Below are 27,357 nucleotides of genomic sequence, written 5' to 3'. Positions count from 1 at the left end.
TGTATAGAGAAACAAGGACACATTTACATCAGTCTTCTCCAGGCTGTATAGAGAAACAAGGACACATTTACATCAGTCTTCTCAGGCTGTATAGAGAAACAAGGACACATTTACATCAGTCTTCCCAGGCTGTGGAACAAGGACACATTTACATCAGTCTTCTTCAGGCTGTATAGAGAAACAAGGACACATTTACATCAGTCTTCTCCAGGCTGTATAGAGAAACAAGGACACATTTACATCAGTCTTCTCCAGGCTGTATAGAGAAACAAGGACACATTTACATCAGTCTTCTCCAGGCTGTATAGAGAAACAAGGACACATTTACATCAGTCTTCTCCAGGCTGTATAGAGAAACAAGGACACATTTACATCAGTCTTCTCCAGGCTGTGGAACAAGGACACATTTACATCAGTCTTCTCCAGGCTGTATAGAGAAACAAGGACACATTTACATCAGTCTTCTCCAGACTGTGGAACAAGGACACATTTACATCAGTCTTCTCCAGGCTGTGGAACAAGGACACATTTACATCAGTCTTCTTCAGGCTGTATAGAGAAACAAGGACACATTTACATCAGTCTTCTCAGGCTGTATAGAGAAACAAGGACACATTTACATCAGTCTTCTTCAGGCTGTATAGAGAAACAAGGACACATTTACATCAGTCTTCTCCAGGCTGTATAGAGAAACAAGGACACATTTACATCAGTCTTCTTCAGGCTGTATAGAGAAACAAGGACACATTTACATCAGTCTTCTCCAGGCTGTATAGAGAAACAAGGACACATTTACATCAGTCTTCTTCAGGCTGTATAGAGAAACAAGGACACATTTACATCAGTCTTCTCAGGCTGTATAGAGAAACAAGGACACATTTACATCAGTCTTCCCAGGCTGTATAGAGAAACAAGGACACATTTACATCAGTCTTCTCCAGGCTGTGGAACAAGGACACATTTACATCAGTCTTCTTCAGGCTGTATAGAGAAACAAGGACACATTTACATCAGTCTTCTCCAGGCTGTATAGAGAAACAAGGACACATTTACATCAGTCTTCTCCAGGCTGTATAGAGAAACAAGGACACATTTACATCAGTCTTCTCCTGGCTGTATAGAGAAACAAGGACACATTTACATCAGTCTTCTCCAGGCTGTATAGAGAAACAAGGACACATTTACATCAGTCTTCTCCAGGCTGTATAGAGAAACAAGGACACATTTACATCAGTCTTCTTCAGGCTGTATAGAGAAACAAGGACACATTTACATCAGTCTTCTCCAGGCTGTGGAACAAGGACACATTTACATCAGTCTTCTCCAGGCTGTATAGAGAAACAAGGACACATTTGCATCAGTCTTCTCCAGGCTGTATAGAGAAACAAGGACACATTTACATCAGTCTTCTCCAGACTGTATAGAGAAACAAGGACACATTTACATCAGTCTTCTTCAGGCTGTATAGAGAAACAAGGACACATTTACATCAGTCTTCTCCAGACTGTATAGAGAAACAAGGACACATTTACATCAGTCTTCTCCAGGCTGTGGAACAAGGACACATTTACATCAGTCTTCTCCAGGCTGTATAGAGAAACAAGGACACATTTACATCAGTCTTCTCCAGGCTGTATAGAGAAACAAGGACACATTTACATCAGTCTTCTCCAGGCTGTATAGAGAAACAAGGACACATTTACATCAGTCTTCTCCAGGCTGTATAGAGAAACAAGGACACATTTACATCAGTCTTCTCCAGGCTGTATAGAGAAACAAGGACACATTTCCATCAGTCTTCTCCAGGCTGTGGAACAAGGACACATTTACATCAGTCTTCTCCAGGCTGTATAGAGAAACAAGGACACATTTGCATCAGTCTTCTCCAGGCTGTATAGAGAAACAAGGACACATTTACATCAGTCTTCTCCAGACTGTGGAACAAGGACACATTTACATCAGTCTTCTCCAGGCTGTATAGAGAAACAAGGACACATTTGCATCAGTCTTCTCCAGGCTGTATAGAGAAACAAGGACACATTTACATCAGTCTTCTCCAGACTGTGGAACAAGGACACATTTACATCAGTCTTCTCCAGGCTGTATAGAGAAACAAGGACACATTTGCATCAGTCTTCTCCAGGCTGTATAGAGAAACAAGGACACATTTACATCAGTCTTCTCCAGACTGTGGAACAAGGACACATTTACATCAGTCTTCTCCAGGCTGTATAGAGAAACAAGGACACATTTACATCAGTCTTCTCCAGGCTGTGGAACAAGGACACATTTACATCAGTCTTCTCCAGGCTGTATAGAGAAACAAGGACACATTTACATCAGTCTTCTCCAGGCTGTATAGAGAAACAAGGACACATTTACATCAGTCTTCTTCAGGCTGTATAGAGAAACAAGGACACATTTACATCAGTCTTCTCCAGACTGTATAGAGAAACAAGGACACATTTACATCAGTCTTCTCCAGGCTGTGGAACAAGGACACATTTACATCAGTCTTCTCAGGCTGTATAGAGAAACAAGGACACATTTACATCAGTCTTCTCCAGGCTGTATAGAGAAACAAGGACACATTTACATCAGTCTTCTCCAGGCTGTATAGAGAAACAAGGACACATTTACATCAGTCTTCTCCAGGCTGTATAGAGAAACAAGGACACATTTACATCAGTCTTCTTCAGGCTGTTGACACTTTTCCACATTTCCAGAACTTCTTAAGGCAGGGATAGAGGGGGCAGTATCCTGAATTTCCGGCTGACTGACGTGCCCAAAGGAAACTGCCTGTTATTCAGCCCATTGGATAGAAAACAGTTTCTAAAACTGTTAAAATGTCTGTGAGTATAACAGAACTGATATGGCAGGTGGAAATCCATCTGGAAAATTCCACAAGATCAACAGTCTTTATACAGAGATTCAGGCTTGTTTCTTGAAAAACGAACAAGTAGTCGTTTATTCAAGGTGTGCTCATCAGGAAAGGTAGACTTTTGGCGCGCGTGAATGAGGGCGCACCCTTTGTTATTTTCCTTTTCTATTGAACACTGTTCTTTCCATCTGAAATATTATTGTTTATTTACATATTAGGGTACTTGAGGATTGTATAGAGACATCGGTTGACTTGTTTGGACGAAGTTTTCCGGTAGCTTTTTGGATTCCTCTTTATGAGTTGAAGGAGTGGTTTACTGAAATCAATGGCAACTAAACTGACTTTTTTGGATATGAAGAAGGACTTCAAAACGACCATTCATTGTGTAGCTGGGACCCTTGGGATTGCAAACAGAGGAAGATCTTCAAAGGTAAGTGATTTATTTTATCGCTATTTGTGATTTATGTGAAGTAGTATTGGGTAGCTTGGATGAAAAATGTGCCCAAATTAAGCTGCCTGCTACTCAGCCGTAAAAGCTAGAATATGCATATAATTAGCAAATTTGGATAGAAAACATTCTGAATGATATCTGTGAGTATAACAGAACTCATATGGCAGGCAAAAACCTGAGAAAAAATCCAACCAGGAAGTGGGAAATCTGAGGTTCGTAGTTCTTCAACTCAGCCCCCATTGAAGATACAGGGTGATATTAGTTAAGTTTCAATTCCCAAGGCTTCCACTAGATGTCAACAGTATTTAGATCCTGTTTTGAGGATTCTACTCTGAAGGAGGGGCTCATAAGGGCTCTTTGAGTGAGTGGTCTGGCAGAGTGCCACAGCCTCGGTCTGGTGGTCTGGCGCGCTCACGTGAAAAGTAGCTACGTTCCACTTCATTTGTACAGACAAAGGAATTGTCCGGTTGGAACATCAAGTTTTATGTTAAAAACATCCTAAAGATTGAGTCCATACTTAGTTTGGCATGTTTCTACAGTTTGTAACGGAACCTTTTTGAACATTTCGTCCGACGTTCGGCATGACCTGAACGCGCTTTTGGATTTTTTTACCAAACGCCCTAACAAAAGCTCCAGGCTGTGGAACAAGTACACATTTACCTCAGTCTTCTCCAGACTGTATAGAGAAACAAGGACACATTTACATCAGTCTTCTCCAGGCTGTATAGAGAAACAAGGACACATTTACATCAGTCTTCTCCAGACTGTATAGACTTCGGTGCGAACTGAACGCGCTTTTGGATTTGTTTACCAAACGCCCTAACAAAAGAAGATATTTGGACATAACTGATGGACATTATCGAACAAATCAAACTTTTATGGTGGAACTGCGATTCCTGGGAGTGCATTCTGATGAAGATCATCAAAGGTAAGTGAATATTTAAAATGCTATTTATGAGTAATGTTGACTACCCAATATGGCGGGTATCTTTTTGGCTGTACTCAGATTATTGCATGGTTTGCTTTCTCAATAAAGTTTTTTTTTTAAATCTGACACAGCGGTTGCATTAAGGAGAATGCTTCCGCTAGTGGAACCCCAGTCCTAGACAGGTTAAATAAAAAAATGAAAAAGTTATTTTGTTGCTTTGACAGTCATTTCTGAAAATGATTTATTTCATGTGACAAGTGATTGATGTACTTCTATCCCTCATATTACATGAACTGAACTCTCGTTTTAATATGGTTAATCTATCATTTGTTTATTTATTTTTTCAAAAATATCTATGAATATCTCATCATCAAATCATAGTGTGTAAAGGCAAGTGAGCTGGTTTTAATCTTCTTGGACATTTTCTGGTGTTTTGTGGTGGAAAGCTGAGTGGGTCGAGCACAACACGTCAACTCAACAATTTTTTTTGTGAAGCTTGCTTTCAATTGCCATTGCATCCAACAGGCCTCCATTTGCCCCTGTCACAAGGGGATGGATGATTGAAGATGAAATCCTCAACCCTGTTAGGTCAACTCAATTACGGTCAACCTTGTTATTTTATGTTACTATAGTATTTTTTTATTTTTTTTTAACCTCTTGAGATGGGAAAAAACGGGAATTTTAGGAAGTTGAACATGTGCTTTTTAATAGCAGAATGTTAAAATGAAACTTTTTATTTTAATCAAGTTACACTTCTCAAAAGGCACCGAATTGGTGAAACGATTCATTTACATGTCTACATTTTCACATTCCCATTAGGCCAATAACACTACTGACTGAACACCAGGGAGTTGGTCCTCATCTACATTTTCACATTTAGCAGAAGCCCTTATTCAGAGTCACTTAAAGTAGTGTGTCTCCAACAGTACGTCCCATTAGGCCAATAACACTACTGACTGAACACCAGGGAGTCGGTCCTCATGTCCAACAGTACGTCCCTTTAGACCAATAACACTACTGACTGAACACCAGGGAGTCAGACGGTCCTCATCTCCAACAGTACGTCCCTTTAGACCAATAACACTACTGACTGAACACCAGGGAGTCGGTCCTCATCTCCAACAGTACGTCCCTTTAGACCAATAACACTACTGACTGAACACCAGGGAGTCGGTCCTCGTCTCCAACAGTACGTCCCTTTAGACCAATAACACTACTGACTGAACACCAGGGAGTTAGACGGTCCTCATCTCCAACAGTACGTCCCTTTAGACCAATAACACTACTGACTGAACACCAGGGAGTCGGTCCTCATGTCCAACAGTACGTCCCTTTAGGCCAATAACACTACTGACTGAACACCAGGGAGTCAGACGGTCCTCATCTCCAACAGTACGTCCCTTTAGACCAATAACACTACTGACTGAACACCAGGGAGTCGGTCCTCATCTCCAACAGTACGTCCCTTTAGACCAATAACACTACTGACTGAACACCAGGGAGTTAGACGGTCCTCATCTCCAACAGTACGTCCCTTTAGACCAATAACACTACTGACTGAACACCAGGGAGTTAGACGGTCCTCATCTCCAACAGTACGTCCCTTTAGACCAATAACACTACTGACTGAACACCAGGGAGTTAGACGGTCCTCATCTCCAACAGTACGTCCCTTTAGACCAATAACACTACTGACTGAACACCAGGGAGTCGGTCCTCGTCTCCAACAGTACGTCCCTTTAGACCAATAACACTACTGACTGAACACCAGGGAGTCGGTCCTCGTCTCCAACAGTACGTCCCTTTAGACCAATAACACTACTGACTGAACACCAGGGAGTCGGTCCTCGTCTCCAACAGTACGTCCCTTTAGGCCAATAACACTACTGACTGAACACCAGGGAGTTGGTCCTCATCTCCAACAGTACGTCCCTTTAGACCAATAACACTACTGACTGAACACCAGGGAGTCAGACGGTCCTCATCTCCAACAGTACGTCCCTTTAGACCAATAACACTACTGACTGAACACCAGGGAGTTGGTCCTCATGTCCAACAGTACGTCCCTTTAGACCAATAACACTACTGACTGAACACCAGGGAGTCGGTCCTCATGTCCAACAGTACGTCCCTTTAGGCCAATAACACTACTGACTGAACACCAGGGAGTTGGTCCTCATGTCCAACAGTACGTCCCTTTAGACCAATAACACTACTGACTGAACACCAGGGAGTCAGACGGTCCTCATGTCCAACAGTACGTCCCTTTAGGCCAATAACACTACTGACTGAACACCAGGGAGTCGGTCCTCATCTCCAACAGTACGTCCCTTTAGGCCAATAACACTACTGACTGAACACCAGGGAGTCGGTCCTCATCTCCAACAGTACGTCCCTTTAGGCCAATAACACTACTGACTGAACACCAGGGAGTCAGACGGTCCTCATCTCCAACAGTACGTCCCTTTAGACCAATAACACTACTGACTGAACACCAGGGAGTTAGACGGTCCTCATCTCCAACAGTACGTCCCTTTAGACCAATAACACTACTGACTGAACACCAGGGAGTCAGACGGTCCTCATGTCCAACAGTACGTCCCTTTAGGCCAATAACACTACTGACTGAACACCAGGGAGTCGGTCCTCGTCTCCAACAGTACGTCCCATTAGGCCAATAACACTACTGACTGAACACCAGGGAGTCGGACGGTCCTCATGTCCAACAGTACGTCCCTTTAGGCCAATAACACTACTGACTGAACACCAGGGAGTCAGACGGTCCTCGTCTCCAACAGTCCAGGGAGTTAGATGGTCCTCATCTCCAACAGTATGTCCCTTTAGGCCAATAACACTACTGACTGAACACCAGGGAGTTGGTCCTCATGTCCAACAGTACGTCCCTTTAGGCCAATAACACTACTGACTGAACACCAGGGAGTCAGACGGTCCTCATGTCCAACAGTACGTCCCTTTAGACCAATAACACTACTGACTGAACACCAGGGAGTCGGTCCTCATGTCCAACAGTACGTCCCTTTAGGCCAATAACACTACTGACTGAACACCAGGGAGTTGGTCCTCATCTCCAACAGTACGTCCCTTTAGGCCAATAACACTACTGACTGAACACCAGGGAGTCGGTCCTCGTCTCCAACAGTATGTCCCTTTAGACCAATAACACTACTGACTGAACACCAGGGAGTCAGACGGTCCTCATGTCCAACAGTACGTCCCTTTAGACCAATAACACTACTGACTGAACACCAGGGAGTCGGTCCTCATCTCCAACAGTACGTCCCATTAGGCCAATAACACTACTGACTGAACACCAGGGAGTTGGTCCTCATCTCCAACAGTACGTCCCTTTAGGCCAATAACACTACTGACTGAACACCAGGGAGTCGGTCCTCGTCTCCAACAGTATGTCCCTTTAGACCAATAACACTACTGACTGAACACCAGGGAGTTGGTCCTCATCTCCAACAGTACGTCCCTTTAGGCCAATAACACTACTGACTGAACACCAGGGAGTCAGTCCTCGTCTCCAACAGTACGTCCCTTTAGACCAATAACACTACTGACTGAACACCAGGGAGTCGGACGGTCCTCATCTCCAACAGTACATCCCTTTAGACCAATAACACTACTGACTGAACACCAGGGAGTCGGTCCTCATGTCCAACAGTACGTCCCTTTAGACCAATAACACTACTGACTGAACACCAGGGAGTTAGACGGTCCTCGTCTCCAACAGTACGTCCCTTTAGACCAATAACACTACTGACTGAACACCAGGGAGTCGGTCCTCATCTCCAACAGTACGTCCCATTAGGCCAATAACACTACTGACTGAACACCAGGGAGTCGGTCCTCATCTCCAACAGTACGTCCCATTAGGCCAATAACACTACTGACTGAACACCAGGGAGTTGGTCCTCATGTCCAACAGTACATCCCTTTAGGCCAATAACACTACTGACTGAACACCAGGGAGTCGGTCCTCGTCTCCAACAGTACGTCCCTTTAGGCCAATAACACTACTGACTGAACACCAGGGAGTCGGTCCTCGTCTCCAACAGTACGTCCCTTTAGGCCAATAACACTACTGACTGAACACCAGGGAGTCGGTCCTCATGTCCAACAGTACGTCCCTTTAGGCCAATAACACTACTGACTGAACACCAGGGAGTCGGTCCTCATGTCCAACAGTACGTCCCTTTAGACCAATAACACTACTGACTGAACACCAGGGAGTCAGACGGTCCTCGTCTCCAACAGTACGTCCCTTTAGACCAATAACACTACTGACTGAACACCAGGGAGTCAGACGGTCCTCATGTCCAACAGTACGTCCCTTTAGACCAATAACACTACTGACTGAACACCAGGGAGTCGGTCCTCATCTCCAACAGTACGTCCCATTAGGCCAATAACACTACTGACTGAACACCAGGGAGTCGGTCCTCATCTCCAACAGTACGTCCCTTTAGACCAATAACACTACTGACTGAACACCAGGGAGTCGGTCCTCATCTCCAACAGTACGTCCCTTTAGGCCAATAACACTACTGACTGAACACCAGGGAGTTGGTCCTCATGTCCAACAGTACGTCCCTTTAGGCCAATAACACTACTGACTGAACACCAGGGAGTTGGTCCTCATGTCCAACAGTACATCCCTTTAGGCCAATAACACTACTGACTGAACACCAGGGAGTTGGTCCTCATGTCCAACAGTACGTCCCTTTAGGCCAATAACACTACTGACTGAACACCAGGGAGTCGGTCCTCGTCTCCAACAGTACGTCCCTTTAGGCCAATAACACTACTGACTGAACACCAGGGAGTCAGACGGTCCTCATGTCCAACAGTACGTCCCTTTAGACCAATAACACTACTGACTGAACACCAGGGAGTCGGTCCTTATCTCCAACAGTACGTCCCTTTAGGCCAATAACACTACTGACTGAACACCAGGGAGTCGGTCCTCATCTCCAACAGTACGTCCCTTTAGACCAATAACACTACTGACTGAACACCAGGGAGTCAGTCCTCATGTCCAACAGTACGTCCCTTTAGGCCAATAACACTACTGACTGAACACCAGGGAGTCGGTCCTCATCTCCAACAGTACGTCCCTTTAGACCAATAACACTACTGACTGAACACCAGGGAGTCAGACGGTCCTCATGTCCAACAGTACGCTATTCACCGATAAGACTATGTACAGCTGCAGCGATCAGTTAGCTGCTCAGATAGCAGATGTTTGAAGTTGGTGAGAGAGATAAAAGTCTCAAACTTTGGTGATTTTTGCAATTCGAACAAGTCACAGGCAGCAGAGAACTGGAACGAAAGGCGGCCAAATGAGGTGTTGGCTTTAGGGATGATCAGTGAGATACACCTGCTGGAGCGCGTGCTACGGATGGGTGTTGCCATCGTGACCAGTGAACTGAGATAAGGCGGAGCTTTACCTAGCATGGACTTGTAGATGACCTGGAGCCAGTGGGTCTGGCGACGAATATGTAGCGAGGGCCAGCCGACTAGAGCATACAGGTCGCAGTGGTGGGTGGTATAAGGTGCTTTAGTAACAAAATGGATGGCACTGTGATAAACTGCATCCAGTTTGCTGAGTAGAGTATTGGAAGCTATTTTGTAGATGACGTCGCCGAAGTCGAGGATCGGTAGGATAGTCAGTTTTACTAGGGTAAGTTTGGCGGCGTGAGTGAAGGAGGCTTTGTTGCGGAATAGAAAGCCAACTCTAGATTTTATTTTAGATTGGAGATGTTTGATATGAGTCTGGAAGGAGAGTTTACAGTCTAGCCAGACATCTAAGTACTTATAGATGTCCACATTTTCTAGGTCGGAACCATCCAGGGTGGTGATGCTTGTCGGGCGTGTGGTGCAGGCAGCGAACGGTTGAAAGCATGCATTTGGTTTTACTAGTGTTTAAGAGCAGTTGGAGGCCACGGAGGGAGTGTTGTATGGCATTGAAGCTCATTGGAGGTTAGATAGCACAGTGTCCAAGGACGGGCCAGAAGTATATAGAATGGTGTCGTCTGCGTAGAGGTGGATCAGGGAATAGCCCGCAGCAAGAGCAACATCATTGATATATACAGAGAAAAGATTCGGCCCGAGAATTGAACCCCGTGGCACCCCCATGGAGACTGCCAGAGGACCGGACAGCATGCCCTCCGATTTGACACACTGCACTCTGTCTGCAAAGTAGTTGGTGAACCAGGCAAGGCAGTCATCACTCTCTGAACACAACACAGTGTATCACTCTGAACACAACACAGTGTAACACTCTGAACACAACACAGTGTAACACTCTGAACACAACACAGTGTATCACTCTGAACACAACACAGTGTATCACTCTGAACACAACACAGTGTATCACTCTGAACACAACACAGTGTATCACTCTGAGCACAACACAGTGTATCACTCTGAGCACAACACAGTGTATCACTCTGAACACAACACAGTGTATCACTCTGAACACAACACAGTGTATCACTCTGAACACAACACAGTGTATCACTCTGAACACAACACAGTGTATCACTCTGAACACAACACAGTGTATCACTCTGAACACAACACAGTGTATCACTCTGAACACAACACAGTGTATCACTCTGAACACAACACAGTGTATCACTCTGAACACAACACAGTGTATCACTCTGAACACAACACAGTGTAACACTCTCTGATCACAACACAGTGTATCACTCTGAACACAACACAGTGTATCACTCTGAACACAACACAGTGTATCACTCTGAGCACAACACAGTGTATCACTCTGAACACAACACAGTGTATCACTCTGAACACAACACAGTGTATCACTCTGAACACAACACAGTGTATCACTCTGAACACAACACAGTGTATCACTCTGAACACAACACAGTGTATCACTCTGAACACAACACAGTGTATCACTCTGAACACAACACAGTGTATCACTCTCTGAACACAACACAGTGTATCACTCTGAACACAACACAGTGTATCACTCTGAACACAACACAGTGTATTACTCTGAACACAACACAGTGTAACACTCTCTGATCACAACACAGTGTATCACTCTGAACACAACACAGTGTATCACTCTGAACACAACACAGTGTATCACTCTGAGCACAACACAGTATATCACTCTGAGCACAACACAGTGTATCACTCTGAACACAACACAGTGTATCACTCTGAACACAACACAGTGTATCACTCTGAACACAACACAGTGTATCACTCTGAACATAACACAGTGTATCACTCTGAACACAACACAGTGTATCACTCTGAACACAACACAGTGTATCACTCTCTGAACACAACACAGTGTATCACTCTCTGAACACAACACAGTGTATCACTCTGAACACAACACAGTGTATCACTCTGAACACAACACAGTGTATCACGCTGAACACAACACAGTGTATCACTCTGAACACAACACAGTGTATCACTCTGAACACAACACAATGTATCACTCTGAGCACAACACAGTGTATCACTCTCTGAACACAACACAGTGTATCACTCTGAACACAACACAGTGTATCACTCTGAACACAACACAGTGTATCACTCTGAACACAACACAGTGTATCACTCTGAACACAACACAGTGTATCACTCTGAACACAACACAGTGTATTACTCTGAACACAACACAGTGTATCACTCTGAACACAACACAGTGTATCACTCTCTGAACACAACACAGTGTATCACTCTGAACACAACACAGTGTATCACTCTGAACACAACACAGTGTATTACTCTGAACACAACACAGTGTAACACTCTCTGATCACAACACAGTGTATCACTCTGAACACAACACAGTGTATCACTCTGAACACAACACAGTGTATCACTCTGAGCACAACACAGTATATCACTCTGAGCACAACACAGTGTATCACTCTGAGCACAACACAGTGTATCACTCTGAACACAACACAGTGTATCACTCTGAACACAACACAGTGTATCACTCTGAACACAACACAGTGTATCACTCTGAACATAACACAGTGTATCACTCTGAACACAACACAGTGTATCACTCTGAACACAACACAGTGTATCACTCTCTGAACACAACACAGTGTATCACTCTGAACACAACACAGTGTATCACTCTGAACACAACACAGTGTATCACGCTGAACACAACACAGTGTATCACGCTGAACACAACACAGTGTATCACTCTGAACACAACACAGTGTATCACTCTCTGAACACAACACAGTGTATCACTCTGAACACAACACAGTGTATCTCTCTGAACACAACACAGTGTATCTCTCTGAACACAACACAGTGTATCACTCTGAACACAACACAGTGTATCACTCTGAACACAACACAGTGTATCACTCTAAACATGGTCTGTGGTGACAGGGAAACAGAAAGGTTGTATTCTTACCACTGGTCTGTGTACGTCCCAGAAAGCTCTCTCTTGACTGTCCAGAATCTTCCTCTCAATTTTGTCTCTCTTCTTGTCAACTCTGCGTTAAAGGAAAGAGGTGGACACCTTGTAACACAGACGTCCCATCATTCATTTAATTACAGATGTAGGTTCTTCTTTGGATCACCCTGTCGCACATGAACCTTTGTGAAATGTAGGAAAGTCAAATGCGTGGTGTATTTGAGGTTTATAAAGGCTTCTGAAGTTTGTATTTTTCACTTAGAAATTTCAGACTTGATTTTCTCCAACAAAAATGTATCAACCTTTGCAAACATGTTCATTATTTATAATCCACATAATGATTTATATTTCCTGTTGCTGCGGGATAAGTTTAATGCTGTAGCAAATGGGCTCAAATTAAAATCCTTCATCTGTATACTCCCTCTCCCCCTCCCCTCCCCTCCCCCTCCCCCCTCCCCCTCCCCCTCCCCCCCCCCTCCCCTCCCCTCCCCTCCTCTCCCCTCTCCTCTCCTCTCCCCCTCCCCCTCCCCCTCCCATCCCCTCCCCTCCCCTCCCCTCCCCTCCCCTCCCCCTCTCCCCCTCCCCTCCCCCTCCCTCTCCTCTCCCTCTCCTCTCCTCTCTCCTCCTCTCCCCCTCCCCCTCCCCCTCCCCTCCTCTCCTCTCCCCCTCCCCCTCCCCCCCCTCCCCTCCCCTCCTCCTCCCATCCCCTCTCCCCTCCCCCTCCCCTCTCCTCTCCCCCCCCTCCCCCTCCCCTCCCTCCTCTCCTCTCCTCTCCTCTCTCCTCCTCTCCCCCTCCCCCTCCCCTCTCCCTCTCCCCTCCCTCCCCTCCCCCTCCCCTCCCCCTCCCTCCTCTCCCCTCCCTCCTCTCCCCTCCCTCCCCTCCCCTCCCCCTCCCCTCTCCCCTCCCTCTCCCCTCCCCCTCCCTCCCCCTCCCCTCCCCTCTCCCCTCCCCTCCCCCTCCCCTCCCTCCCTCCCCTCCTCCCCCTCCCTCCCCTCCCTCCCTCCTCTCCTCTCCCCCTCCCCTCCCCCTCCCCTCCCCTCCTCCTCTCCTCTCCTCCCTCCCTCCTCCCCCCTCTCCTCTCCTCTCCTCTCCTCTCTTTCCACATCTGTGAGTAAATTGAGGCAGAGACCTTGAGGCTGTGTTGTTGGGGAAAAGGGCTGTTTTACCAGTCAGTCTGCATGCATCAATTCAGCTCAACATGAGCTTGCAGCCCAAATGGTACCCTATTCCCTAATAGCACCCATAGCAGTGCACTGTGTAGGGGATAGGGTTCCATTTGAGACGCTAGATTGGAGGAGATACTTACTTTGCTTGTGCTTCAGCTTGCATAAATATAAACTCCCATTTCCTGGCGAACGCTCTCTGTAGTCTGGCTAAGCTCTCCTGAAACACACAGGAACATACAAACACCTAGTGTCTTATAGTTTCACTACCTCTTACATAAAACATGCCTCTGAGGGGATAAATACAGTTGTTTTGAATGTTAAACCGTAGTTAACTGCTTTCCAAACTAAGCAGCCTTGTCTCCATGGAATGGTGGGACTGGTTGATTGTTCTTTACACTCGGATAGAGACGACTGATACAGTAGAATAGAGGAGGAGGAAAAGGAGGGTGGAGGAGGATGGGAGGAGGTGGGAGGGGGAGGGAGGGGAGGGGAGGGAAGAGGTGGGAGGGGAGGGTGGGAGGGAGGGAGGAGGTGGGAGGGGGGAGGGAGGGGGAGGGAAGAGGTGGGAGGGGAGGGAGGGAGGTAAAAGGTGGGAGGGGGAGGGAGGGAAGAGGTGGGAGGGGAGGGAGGTAAGAGGTGGGAGGGGGAGGGAGGGAAGAGGTGGGAGGGGGAGGGAGGAAGGGAAGAGGTGGGAGCTTACAGCTTCGTAGTCAGCCAGCTCCAGGCGGGCTTTGTTTTGCATTGTTCTTTTGCAGAGGTAAACAGCTGAAAGAGACAGAGGTGAAAAACAGTTAGTCAGAGAACAGTCAGCAGAAACGGTCAGTGAGAGAACAGTCAGCAGAAACAGTCAGAGAACAGAAACAGTCAGCAGAAACAGTCAGCAGAAACAGTCAGCAGAAACAGTCAGCAGAAACAGTCAGAGAACAGAAACAGTCAGCAGAAACAGTTAGTCAGATAACAGTCACAGAAACAGTCAGTCAGAGAACAGTCAGCAGAAACAGTCAGAGAACAGAAACAGTCAGCAGAAACAGTCAGTCAGAGAACAGTCACAGAAACAGTTAGCCAGAGAACAGTCAGCAGAAACAGTCAGTCAGAGAACAGTCAGCAGAAACAGTCAGAGAACAGAAACAGTCAGCAGAAACAGTCAGTCAGAGAGACAGTCAGCAGAAACAGACAGCCAGAGAACAGTCAGCAGAAACAGTCAGTCAGCAGAAACAGTCAGCAGAAACAGTCAGAGAACAGAAACAGTCAGCAGAAACAGTCAGTCAGAGAACAGTCAGCAGAAACAGTCAGAGAACAGAAACAGTCAGCAGAAACAGTCAGTCAGAGAACAGTCACAGAAACAGTTAGCCAGAGAACAGTCAGCAGAAACAGTCAGCCAGAGAACAGTCAGCAGAAACAGTCAGAGAACAGAAACAGTCAGCAGAAACAGTCAGTCAGAGAACAGTCACAGAAACAGTTAGCCAGAGAACAGTCAGCAGAAACAGTCAGTCAGAGAACAGTCAGCAGAAACAGTCAGTCAGAGAACAGTCAGCAGAAACAGTCAGAGAACAGAAACAGTCAGCAGAAACAGACAGCCAGAGAACAGTCAGCAGAAACAGTCAGCAAAAACAGTCAGCAGAAACAGTCAGCAGAAACAGTCAATTAGTGAGAAACAGTCAATTAGTCAGAGAACAGAAACAGTTAGTCAGAGAACAGAAACAGTTAGTCAGAGAACAGAAACAGATAGTCAGAGAACAGTCAGAGAACAGTCAGCAGAAACAGTCAATTAGTCAGAAACAATAAGTCAGAGAGCAGAAACAGTTAGTCAGAGAACAGTCAGCAGGAACAGTCAGTCAGCAGAAACAGTTAGTCAGAGAACAGTCAGAGAACAGTCAGCAGAAACAGTCAGTCAGAGAACAGTCAGTAGAAACAGTCAGTCAGCAGAAACAGTCAGTCAGAGAACAGTCAGAGAACAGTCAGCAGAAACAGTCAGTCAGAGAAACAGTGTCTCTACCCCACCTGCTGTCTCTACCCCACCTGCTGTGTCTACCCCACCTGCTGTCTCTACCCCACCCTCTCTACCCCACCTGCTGTCCCTACCCCACCCTCTCTACCCCACCCTCTCTACCCCACCTGCTGTGTCTACCCCACCTGCTGTCTCTACCCCACCCTCTCTACCCCACCTGCTGTCTCTACCCCACCCTCTCTACCCTACCTGCTGTCTCTCTCTCTCTCTCTCTCTCTCTCTCTCTCTACCCCACCCTCTCTACCCCACCTGCTGTCTCGACCTCTCTCTCTCTCTCTCTCTACCCCACCCTCTCTACCCCACCTGCTGTCTCGACCTCTCTCTCTCTCTCACTCTACCCCACCCTCTCTACCCCACCTGCTGTCTCGACCTCTCTCTTTCGCTCTCCCCAACCTGCTGTCTCTCTCTCTCTCCTCTCTCTACCCCACCCTCTCTCCCCCACATGCTGTCTCGACCTCCCTCTCTCTCTCTCCCCCACCTGCTCTCTCTCTCTCTCTCTCTCTCTCTCTCTCTCCCTCTCTCTACCCCACCCTCTCTACCCCACCTGCTATCTCGACCTCTCTCTTTCTTTCTCCCCCACCTGCTGTCTCTCTCTCTCTCTCCCTCTCTCTACCCCACCCTCTCTACCCCACCTCCTGTCTCGACCTCTCTTTCTTTCCCTCTCTCTACCCCACCCTCTCTACCCCACTTGCTGTCTCTACCCCACCCTCTCTACCCCACCTGCTGTCTCTACCCCATCCTCTCTACCCCACCTGCTGTCTCTACCCCACCCTCTCTACCCTACCGGCTGTCTCTACCCCACCCTCTCTACCCTACCTGCTGTCTCTCTCTCTCTCTCCCTCTCTCTACCCCACCTGCTGTCTCGACCTCTGAATGCTGGGCTATGAAGAGCCAACTGACATTTACTCCTGAGTTGCTGACCTGTTGCACCCACTGTGATTATTATTTGACCCTGCTGGTAATCTATGAACGTTTGAACATCTTGAAGAACAATCTGACCTTAATGGCCATAAGCTCCACCCGGTACAGCCAGAAGAGGCGTGGCCACCCCTCATAGCCTGGTTCCTCTCCAGGTTTCTTCCTAGCTTCCTTCCTTTCTAGGGAGTTTTTCCTAGTCACCGTGCTTCTACACCTGCATTGCTTGCTGTTTGGGGGTTTAGGCTGGGATTCTGTTCTGTGACAACACCTGTTTTCCATGACAGACTGACCAGGGGAAGGGTTTGATCCCTTATTGATGTCACCTGTTAGTGTCAATTTGTCAAAAACAGCGGGTGCGCAATGTCATATATTAATGAAGTCTGGAGGTATTGCTCGCCTGAGATAGAGAACCGCATGATAAGCTGTAGTCCACACTATCATACGTAGAGAGGTGTCATCTATATTATTCGTAGCCATCTTTTTACCACCACAAACTGATGCTGGCGCTAAGACCGCAACCAGCTGTATAAGGCCATAATCAAACTGGAAATTGCTCACCCTGAAGCGACACTCCTAGTGGCCCGGGGACTGTAATGCAGGCAAACTTAAATCTGTTTTACCTAACTTCTACCAGCATGTCACATGTGCAACCAAAGGAAAAAACTCAAGACCACCTCCACAAACAGAGGCGCATACACAGTTATCCCTCACCCTCCATTTGGAGATCTGACCATAACTCTATCTTCCTGCTTACAAGCAAACACTAAAGCAGGAAGTACCAGTGACTCGCTCAATACGGAAGTGGTCAGATGACTCAGATGCTATGCTACAGGACTGTTTTGGTAGCACAGACTGGAATATGTTCCGGGATTCATCCAATGGCATTGAGGAGTAAACCACCTCAGTCACCGGCTTCATCAATAAGTGCATCGACAACGTCGTCCCCACAGTGACCGTACGTACAGTGGGGCAAAAAAGTATTTAGTCAGCCACCAATTGTGCAAGTTCTCCCACTTAAAAAGATGAGAGAGGCCTGTACATTTCATCATAGGTACACTTCAACTATGAGAGACAAAATGAGAAGAAAAAAAATCCAGAAAATCACATTCTAGGATTTTTTTATTTTTTTATTTGCAAATTATGGTGGAAAATAAGCATTTGGTCAATAACAAAAGTTTATCTCAATACTTTGTTACATACCCTTTTTTGGCAATGACAGAGGTCAAATGTTTTCTGTAAGTCTTCACAAGGTTTTCACACACTGTTGCTGGTATTTTGGCCCATTCCTCCATGCAGATCTCCTCTAGAGCAGTGATGTTTTGGGGCTGTTGCTGGGCAACACGGACTTTCAATTCCCTCCAAAGACAAAACCGCTTCTATCTTAAGGACACCAGACTGTTAAATAGCCATCACTAGGCAGCTTCCACCCGGTTATGTAATCCTGCACTTTAGAGGCTGCTGACCCATTGACTTGAAATCACTGGCCACTTTAATAATGGAACACTTTAATAAGGTTTACATATTTTTGCTTTACTCATCTCATATGTATATACTGTATTCTATTCTACTGTATCTTAGTCTATGTATTACTCATCCCATATCTATATACTGTATTCTATTCTACTGTATCTTAGTCTATGTATTACTCATCTCATATGTATATACTGTATTCTATTCTACTGTATCTTAGTCTATGTATTACTCATCTCATATGTATATACTGTATTCTATACTATTCTACTGTATCTTAGTCTATGTATTACTCATCTCATATGTATATACTGTATTCTATACTATTCTACTGTATCTTAGTCTATGTATTACTCATCTCATATGTATATACTGTATTCTATTCTACTGTATTCTACTGCAGACAGACAGGGTATTGGTTTATTGGTTTCCTAGTTGTGTACCAGACAGGAAGCAGACAGACAGGGTATTGGTTTATTGGTTTTCCTGGTTGTGTACCAGACAGGAAGCAGACAGACAGGGTATTGGTTTATTGGTTTCCTGGTTGTGTACCAGACAGGGTATTGGTTTCCTGGTTGTATACCAGACAGGAAACAGACAGACAGGGTATTGGTTTATTGGTTTCCTGGTTGTATACCAGACAGGAAGCAGACAGACAGGGTATTGGTTTCCTGGTTGTGTACCAGACAGGAAACAGACAGTGAGGGTAATGGTGTGTGTGTGTGTGTGTGTTAGTGTGTGTGTGTGTGTGTGTGTGTGTGTGTGTGTGTGTGTGTGTGTGTGTGTGTGTGACAATTAGGGGATTTAGGTCATCGTCTGCTGTATTGTCTGCTGTACTCACCATAGTCTGTGTTCTCAGGTTCCCAACAGTTAGATGGCCAGAAGTAGGGAGTCTGAGGGGGGGGGGGGGGAGAAAGAGGGAGGGTGAGAGAAATGGGAAATCAGTGAAGAACAAACAACATTGTAAATACAACCCATATTTAAGTTGATTTATTTTCCCGTTTATGTACTTTAACCATTTTCACATCGTTACAATACTGTATATAAGCATAATATGACATTTGTAATGTCTTTATTCGTTTGGAACTCCTGTGAGTGTAATGTTCACTGTTCATTTTTATTGTTTATTTCACTTACATGCTTCCCATGCCAATAAAGCCCTTTGAATTGAATTGAGAGGAATAAAGTGTGAGCGAGAGAGAGAGCATGGTGAAATTATTCTAATAGACACTCTAAGGACCCATATCAATTCTAATAGACTCTCTATGGACCAATATGATTATAATAGACTCTCTATGGACCCATATGATTCTAATAGACCCTCTATAGACCAATATGATTCCAACAGACTCTCTATGAACCCATATGATTATAATAGACTCTCTATGGACCCATATGATTCTAATAGACTCTCTATGGACCCATATGATTCTAATAGACACTCTATAGACCAATATGATTCCAACAGACTCTCTATGGACCCATATGATTCCAACAGACTCTTTATGGACCCATATGATTCTAATATACCCTCTATAGACTCATATGATTCTAAAGACTCTCTATGGACCCATATGATTCCAACAGACTCTCTATGGACCAATATGATTCTCAAAGACTCTCTATAGACCCATATGTGGGAACTCCTTCAAGACTGTTGGAAAAGCATTCCAGGTGAAGCTGGTTGACAGAATGCCAAGAGTGTGCAAAGCTGTCATCAAGGCAAAGGGTGGCTATTTGGAAGAATCTCAAATCAAAAATATATTTTGATTTCTTTAACTATTTTGGTTACACCATGATTCCATAGTTTTGATGTCATCACTTATTTTACAATGTAGAAAATAGTCAGAATAAAGAAAAACCAGAAGAGGAAGCTGGAGAGCGGGACAGTACTCGCTGACTGACACCCTACAGGTGATATTATACTGTAACTACGGAGCTCATTGCTGTCTACTGTAGCTGTCTGAAGGGTCTATGACGAGCTCGTCAATCAGAGTAGAACAGAACCGTGTTTAACAGAGAGAGAGAATCAGTCAGACACTAGAGTCAACCACGTGTCTAGAATACTAGCTGTTGTTTCCATAGTGGAACATTCAGGATATTTAACCAGATTGTTTCAGATCGTTTCTGTTATTTTCAAGATTTTTTTTATTTTTTATTTATTTTACCTTTATTTAACCAGGCAAGTCAGTTAAGAACACATTCTTATTTTCAATGACGGCCTGGGAACAGTGGGTTAACTGCCTGTTCAGGGGCAGAACGATAGATTTGTACCTTGTCAGCTCGGGGGTTTGAACTCGCAACCTTCCGGTTACTAGTCCAACGCTCTAACCACTAGGCTACCCTCACCCATGAATTAAGGATATTTTTTTGTTTTCAATATTGTTCTGTAAAACTTTACCTATAGTTTATACCTGATCTGTAAACAGCACCTATAGTTTATACCTGATCTGTAAACAGCACCTATAGTTTATACCTGATCTGTAAACAGCACCTATAGTTTATACCTGATCTGTAAACTTTACCTATAGTTTATACCTGATCTGTAAACAGCACCTATAGTTTATACCTGATCTGTAAACAGCACCTATAGTTTATACCTGATCTGTAAACAGCACCTATAGTTTATACCTGATCTGTAAACAGCACCTATAGTTTATACCTGATCTGTAAACAGCACCTATAGTTTATACCTGATCTGTAAACAGCACCTACAGTTTATACCCGATCTGTAAACAGCACCTATAGTTTATACCTGATCTGTAAACTTTACCTATAGTTTATACCTGATCTGTAAACAGCATCTATAGTTTATACCTGATCTGTAAACAGCACCTATAGTTTATACCTGATCTGTAAACAGCACCTATAGTTTATACCTGATCTGTAAACAGCACCTATAGTTTATACCGGCTGTGTTACTCTATCAAAGCATTCGTTGGCAGTATTAATAGAATACTGTGGATTCAGGTATGAAGATAATATTAGATCGACTGAAGGGATATGTGTTTTGTACAGTACTGGATGTTTCTTCTGTCTCTACGTCCTACTGGGAAAGTGTTGTGTTAGTAGATGAGTGTTTGACTGGTTCATTTACTACAATAGAAGTTGGTCTTATCTTAGTAGCTGAAACCTGTAGAAGTTGGTCTTATCTTAGTAACTGAAAACCTGTAGACGTTGGTCTTATCTTAGTAACTGAAACCTGTAGACGTTGGTCTTATCTTAGTAGCTGAAACCTGTAGACGTTGGTCTTATCTTAGTAGCTGAAACCTGTAGACGTTGGGTCTTATCTTAGTAACTGAAACCTGTAGACGTTGGGTCTTATCTTAGTAGCTGAAACCTGTAGACGTTGGGTCTTATCTTAGTAACTGAAACCTGTAGACGTTGGGTCTTATCTTAGTAGCTGAAACCTGTAGACGTTTGTCTTATCTTAGTAGCTGAAACCTGTAGACGTTGGTCTTATCTTAGTAGCTGAAACCTGTAGACGTTGGTCTTATCTTAGTAGCTGAAACCTGTAGAAGTTGGTCTAATCTTAGTAGCTGAAACCTGTAGACGTTGGTCTTATCTTAGTAACTGAAACCTGTAGACGTTGGTCTTATCTTAGTAGCTGAAACCTGTAGACGTTGGTCTTATCTTAGTAGCTGAAACCTGTAGACGTTGGGTCTTATCTTAGTAACTGAAACCTGTAGACGTTGGGTCTTATCTTAGTAGCTGAAACCTGTAGACGTTGGGTCTTATCTTAGTAACTGAAACCTGTAGACGTTGGGTCTTATCTTAGTAGCTGAAACCTGTAGACGTTGGTCTTATCTTAGTAGCTGAAACCTGTAGACGTTGGTCTTATCTTAGTAGCTGAAACCTGTAGACGTTGGTCTTATCTTAGTAGCTGAAACCTGTAGAAGTTGGTCTAATCTTAGTAGCTGAAACCTGTAGACGTTGGTCTTATCTTAGTAACTGAAACCTGTAGAAGTTGGTCTTATCTTAGTAGCTGAAACCTGTAGAAGTTGGTCTTATCTTAGTAGCTGAAACCTGTAGACGTTGGTCTTATCTTAGTAGCTGAAACCTGTAGACGTTGGTCTTATCTTAGTAACTGAAACCTGTAGACGTTGGTCTTATCTTAGTAACTGAAACCTGTAGACGTTGGTCTTATCTTAGTAACTGAAACCTGTAGACGTTGGTCTTATCTTTGTACCTGAAACCTGTAGACGTTGGTCTTATCTTTGTACCTGAAACCTGTAGACGTTGGTCTTATCTTTGTACCTGAAACCTGTAGAAGGTTCCATCGTCCTTCAGTGTGAGCACATGGTCTGAGATGGGGAAGAAGTAGCCGTGGGCTGCCATCAGAGTGCCAAGGTGGAGTGCTTCTACTGTAACACAACAACAACAACAACAATAACATATTCAACAACAACATCAACAATAACAACAACATCATCAATAACATCATCAACAATAACAACAACATCATCAATAACATCATCAACAATAACAACAACATCATCAATAACATCATCAACATCAACAATAACATATTCAACAACATCAACAATAACATCATCAACAATAACAACAACATCATCAATAACATCATCAACAATAACAACAACATCATCAATAACATCATCAACATCAACAATAACATATTCAACAACATCAACAATAACATCATCAACAATAACATCAACATCAACAATAACATCATAAACAATAACAACATCTCCATCATCAATCTACACTGCTAAACAACATCATCATCAATAACATCATCATCAACAATAACAACATAAACAATAACAACATCTCCATCATCCATCATCAATCTCCTCTGCTAAACAACATCATCAACAACATCATCAACAATCTCCATCATCAATCAATCTCCACTACTAAACAACATCATCAACAACAACATAGACAACATATCCATCATCCATCATCAATCTCCCCTGCTAAACATCATCGATCCCACCATGTTTCAACATTGGTAGAGACAGTTTTAATGAAGCTCTCCCCTCAGCCCACAGAGCTCTAACTAAGGCGTTGAGGCCGATACGTAAAGCTCCCCTGCTAAACATCATCAATCCCACCATGTTTCAACATTGGTAGAGACAGTTTTAATGAAGCTCTCCCTCAGCCCACAGAGCTCTAACTAAGGCGTTGAGGCCGATACGTAAAGCTCCCCTGCTAAACATCATCGATCCCACCATGTTTCAACATTGGTAGAGACAGTTTTAATGAAGCTCTCCCCTCAGCCCACAGAGCTCTAACTAAGGCGTTGAGACCGATTGTTAAAGGAATTCTAAATTCCTCTGTATTGTTTCCCAATCAGAATTTAATACTCTGTCAATGCATTCTAAGGGATTGTAAGACCCAATATTTCTATAAGAATGGACAGAGCCCCGGTCTTAAAAGTCAGGTAACAGCGTTTAATTCAAGAGAGTACTGACCCAAAATACAAAGAACATTACATTTTTAAAGAGAGAAGATAAAAATGACGTCATCAGTTCTCACACTCTCTCCGATCCACACAATAGCGGAGTGTCTTCAGGTCTGGAGATTGTCTCCTACTCCCCTCATAAAGCAAACATTCCAATCTGTCTAAAAGACATACTCTCCTCCACTAATGGAACATCAAAGAACATTCTTATCTGTCTGCAAAGATATAGCCTTCTTCTCCCTTAAACCCGCAAGGTACAGACAATTCATTCGTTTGACCTACAATTTCAGTCCTAGTTTAACCAAAAATCCAGACATTTCATAACATAATAGTATTAAAACTTAATGGTTCTAATAAAAATGTATACATAATTAATCATTTCAACTATAATTTCCTCCAACACCGATACGTAAAGCTCCCTTGCTAAACAACATCAATCCCACCATGTTTCAACATTGGTAGAGACCCTCACCCCACAGAGCTCTAACTAAGGCGTTGAGGCCGATACGTAAAGCTTAATAAAGAGCAGTGATACGAGCAAGAGCAGAGCGCAGGTTTCTTCATTAATGCATGAAGAACACAAGATGCCAAGTACTGTATATTTTATCACGTTGACTCATTGATGTGAGAGAACCCTTTGAAGCCGGGGACAAATGCATTTCATTTTACCACCTGGGTACCCCCCTCCACCCTCCCCCCCTTAACTAATCTAGTAAACAGCTCCAGAAAGCCCAGAACAAGCTGATTAGGGTGGTGTTGAATCTGAGCCAACATACTTGTGTTGGTAGGAGACAGTTTCAGGAGCTGGGCTGGCTGCCGGTTGGGTCAAAGGTTACACAGACCAGGCTTAGTCTGGATCATAGGATCATTCGCTGGGCAGCTCCTAGGTATTCGTCTGGTTCTTAGGATCATCTGTTGGGCAGCTCCTAGGTATTAGTCTGGATCATCCATTGGGCAGCTCCTAGGTATTAGTCTGGATCATAGGATCATTCGCTGGGCAGCTCCTAGGTATTAGGATGGATCATCTGTTGGGCAGCTCCTAGGGTATTAGTCTGGTTCATAGGATCATTCGCTGGGCAGCTCCTAGGTATTAGGATGGATCATCTGTTGGGCAGCTCCTAGGTATTAGTCTGGATCATCCATTGGGCAGCTCCTAGGTATTAGGATGGATCATCTGTTGGGCAGCTCCTAGGTATTAGTCTGGTTCTTAGGATAATTCGCTGGTAGATGCCTTGTCTGCTTTATGGCTCTATTCTGATAGTGGTCGTGGGGTGGTAGATGTCTAGTCTCCCTTATGGCTCTAATCTGATATTGGCTTTGGGGTGGTTGATGTCAAGTCTCCCTTATGGCTCTAATCTGATATTGGTAATGGAGTGGTAGATGTCTAGTCTCCCTTATGGCGCTAATCTGATATTGGTAATGGGGTGGTAGAAACCTAGACTCACTTATGGCTCTAATCTGATATTGGCTTTGGGGTGGTAGATGTCTAGTCTCCCTATGGTTCTAATCTGATTGTTATAATGAGGTGGTCGATGTCTGGACTCCTTTATGGCTCTCATCTCACAATGGTATTGGGGGTAGATGTCTAGTCTCCCTTATGGCTCTAATCTGATAGTGGTAGTGAGGTGGTAGATGTTGATACTCCCTTCTGGCTCTAATCTGATAGTGGTAGTGAGGTGATAGATGCCTAGTCTCCCTTGTGGCTCTAATCTGGTAGTTGTAGATGTCAAGTCTCCCTTATGGCTCAAATCTGATTGTTGTAGTTGGGTTGAAGAAGCCTAGTCTCCCTTATGGCTCTAATCTGATAGTGGTAGTGGGGTGTTCCCTCAGACCCCTACTCTACAACACACTGTGTTCCCTCAGACCCCTACTCTACAACACACTGTGTTCCCTCAGACCCCTACTCTACTACCACATAACTACAATACACTGTGTTCCCTCAGGCCCCTACTCTACTACCACATAACTACAATACACTGTGTTCCCTCAGGCCCCTACTCTACTACCACATAACTACAACACACTGTGTTCCCTCAGACCCCTACTCTACTACCACATAACTACAATACACTGTGCTCCCTCAGGCCCCTACTCTACTACCACATAACTACAATACACTGTGTTCCCTCAGGCCCCTACTCTACTACCACATAACTACAATACACTGTGCTCCCTCAGGCCCCTACTCTACTACCACATAACTACAACACAAAGTCTGTGTCTATGTGTTTGTATAGTGTGTATGTTATTGTGTGTGTGTGTGTGCATGTATCTGTGCCTATGTTTGTGTTGCTTCACACTTCCCACTGTTCATGAAGGTGTATTTTTATCAGATTTTTCTGTTTGTTTGTATTTGACTCCTTTTGTCTCCAATTCTTTGATATCCAATTGCTATCTTCTGGGTCCTGTGTGGCTCAGTCGGTAGAGCATGGCGCTTGCAACGCCAAGCGTCGTGGGTTCGATTCCCGCTGGGGCCACCCATATGTAAAAGTAGTGGCCCCAGCCGACTTGTAAGTCGCTTTGGACAAAAGCGTCTGCTAAATGGGATATATATATATATATATATCTTGCCTCATCGCTGCAACTCCCAACGTGCTCGAGAGAGAGAGGTGAAGGTCGAGTTATGCGTCCTCCGATACTTGACCCGTCAAACCACAACCGCCAGCTTAAACTGGAGCTCATGTGTCGGAGGAATGTTCCGGAGGAAACACAGACGACCGAGTCAGCCTGCAGGAAGCTGGCCCACCACAAGGAGTCGCTAGAGCGCAATGAGTCAAGTGAAGCCCCCTCGGCCAAAACCTCTACCGAACCCGGACAACGCTGGGCGAATTGTGTGCCGCCCTATGGGAATTCTGGACGCGGCCGGTTGTGACACAGCCTGGGATCAAACCCAGGTCTGTAGTGTTGAATCAAGCACTGCGATGCCTTTGACCGCTACGCTTCTCGCCCTTTTGTTTTTTAAATCTAACTTTACTGCAACACATATTAATATATTAAGATATTAATTTTACTTCTTGCATGAGTTATTTGATGTTGAATAGAGTTCCATGCAGCCATGGCTCTATGTTGTACTGTGCGCCTCCCATAGTCTGTTCTGGACTTGGGAACTGTGAAGAGACCTCTGGTGGCATGTCTTATGGGGTATGCATTGGTGTCTGAGCTGTGTGCCAGTAGTTTAAACAGACCTCTGGTGACATGTCTTGTGGGGTATGTGTTGGGTGTCTGAGCTGTGTGCCAGTAGTTCAAACAGACAGCTTGGTGCTTTCAAATACAAATACAAATACAAGTAGTGATGAAGTCAATCTCTCCTCCACTTTGAGCCAGGAGAGATTGACATGCATATTATTAATGTTAGATCTCCGTGTACATTTAAGGGCCAGCCGTGCTGCACTGTTGTGAGCCAACTGCAATTTTCCCAAGTCCCTCTTTGTGGCACCTGACCACATGACTGAACAGTAGTCCCAGTGCAACAAAACAAGGGCCTGTAGGACCTGCCTTGTTGATAGTGTTGTTAAGAAGGTAGAGCAGCGCTTTATTATAGACAGACGTCTCCCCATCTTAGCTACTGTTTTATCAATATGTTTTGACCATGACAGTTTACAATCCAGGGTGTCATGACGTGACCCTCCTCTC

The 27,357-nt window shown here is 44.6% G+C and overlaps 1 pseudogene; it reads right to left on the bottom strand.

Annotated features, from left to right (window-relative positions):
* Positions 1-23,929, bottom strand: part of LOC135531934 (regulator of G-protein signaling 7-like) — a 58,808-nt pseudogene extending 34,879 nt beyond the window's left edge.
* Positions 23,930-27,357: the final 3,428 nt, after the last annotated feature.

Source organism: Oncorhynchus masou, unplaced genomic scaffold (assembly GCF_036934945.1).
Source record: "Oncorhynchus masou masou isolate Uvic2021 unplaced genomic scaffold, UVic_Omas_1.1 unplaced_scaffold_1673, whole genome shotgun sequence".
Taxonomy (NCBI): Eukaryota; Metazoa; Chordata; class Actinopteri; order Salmoniformes; family Salmonidae; genus Oncorhynchus; species Oncorhynchus masou.
Note: the sequence above shows the minus strand (reverse complement) of the source record. Positions and strands in the feature narration are given on the sequence as shown.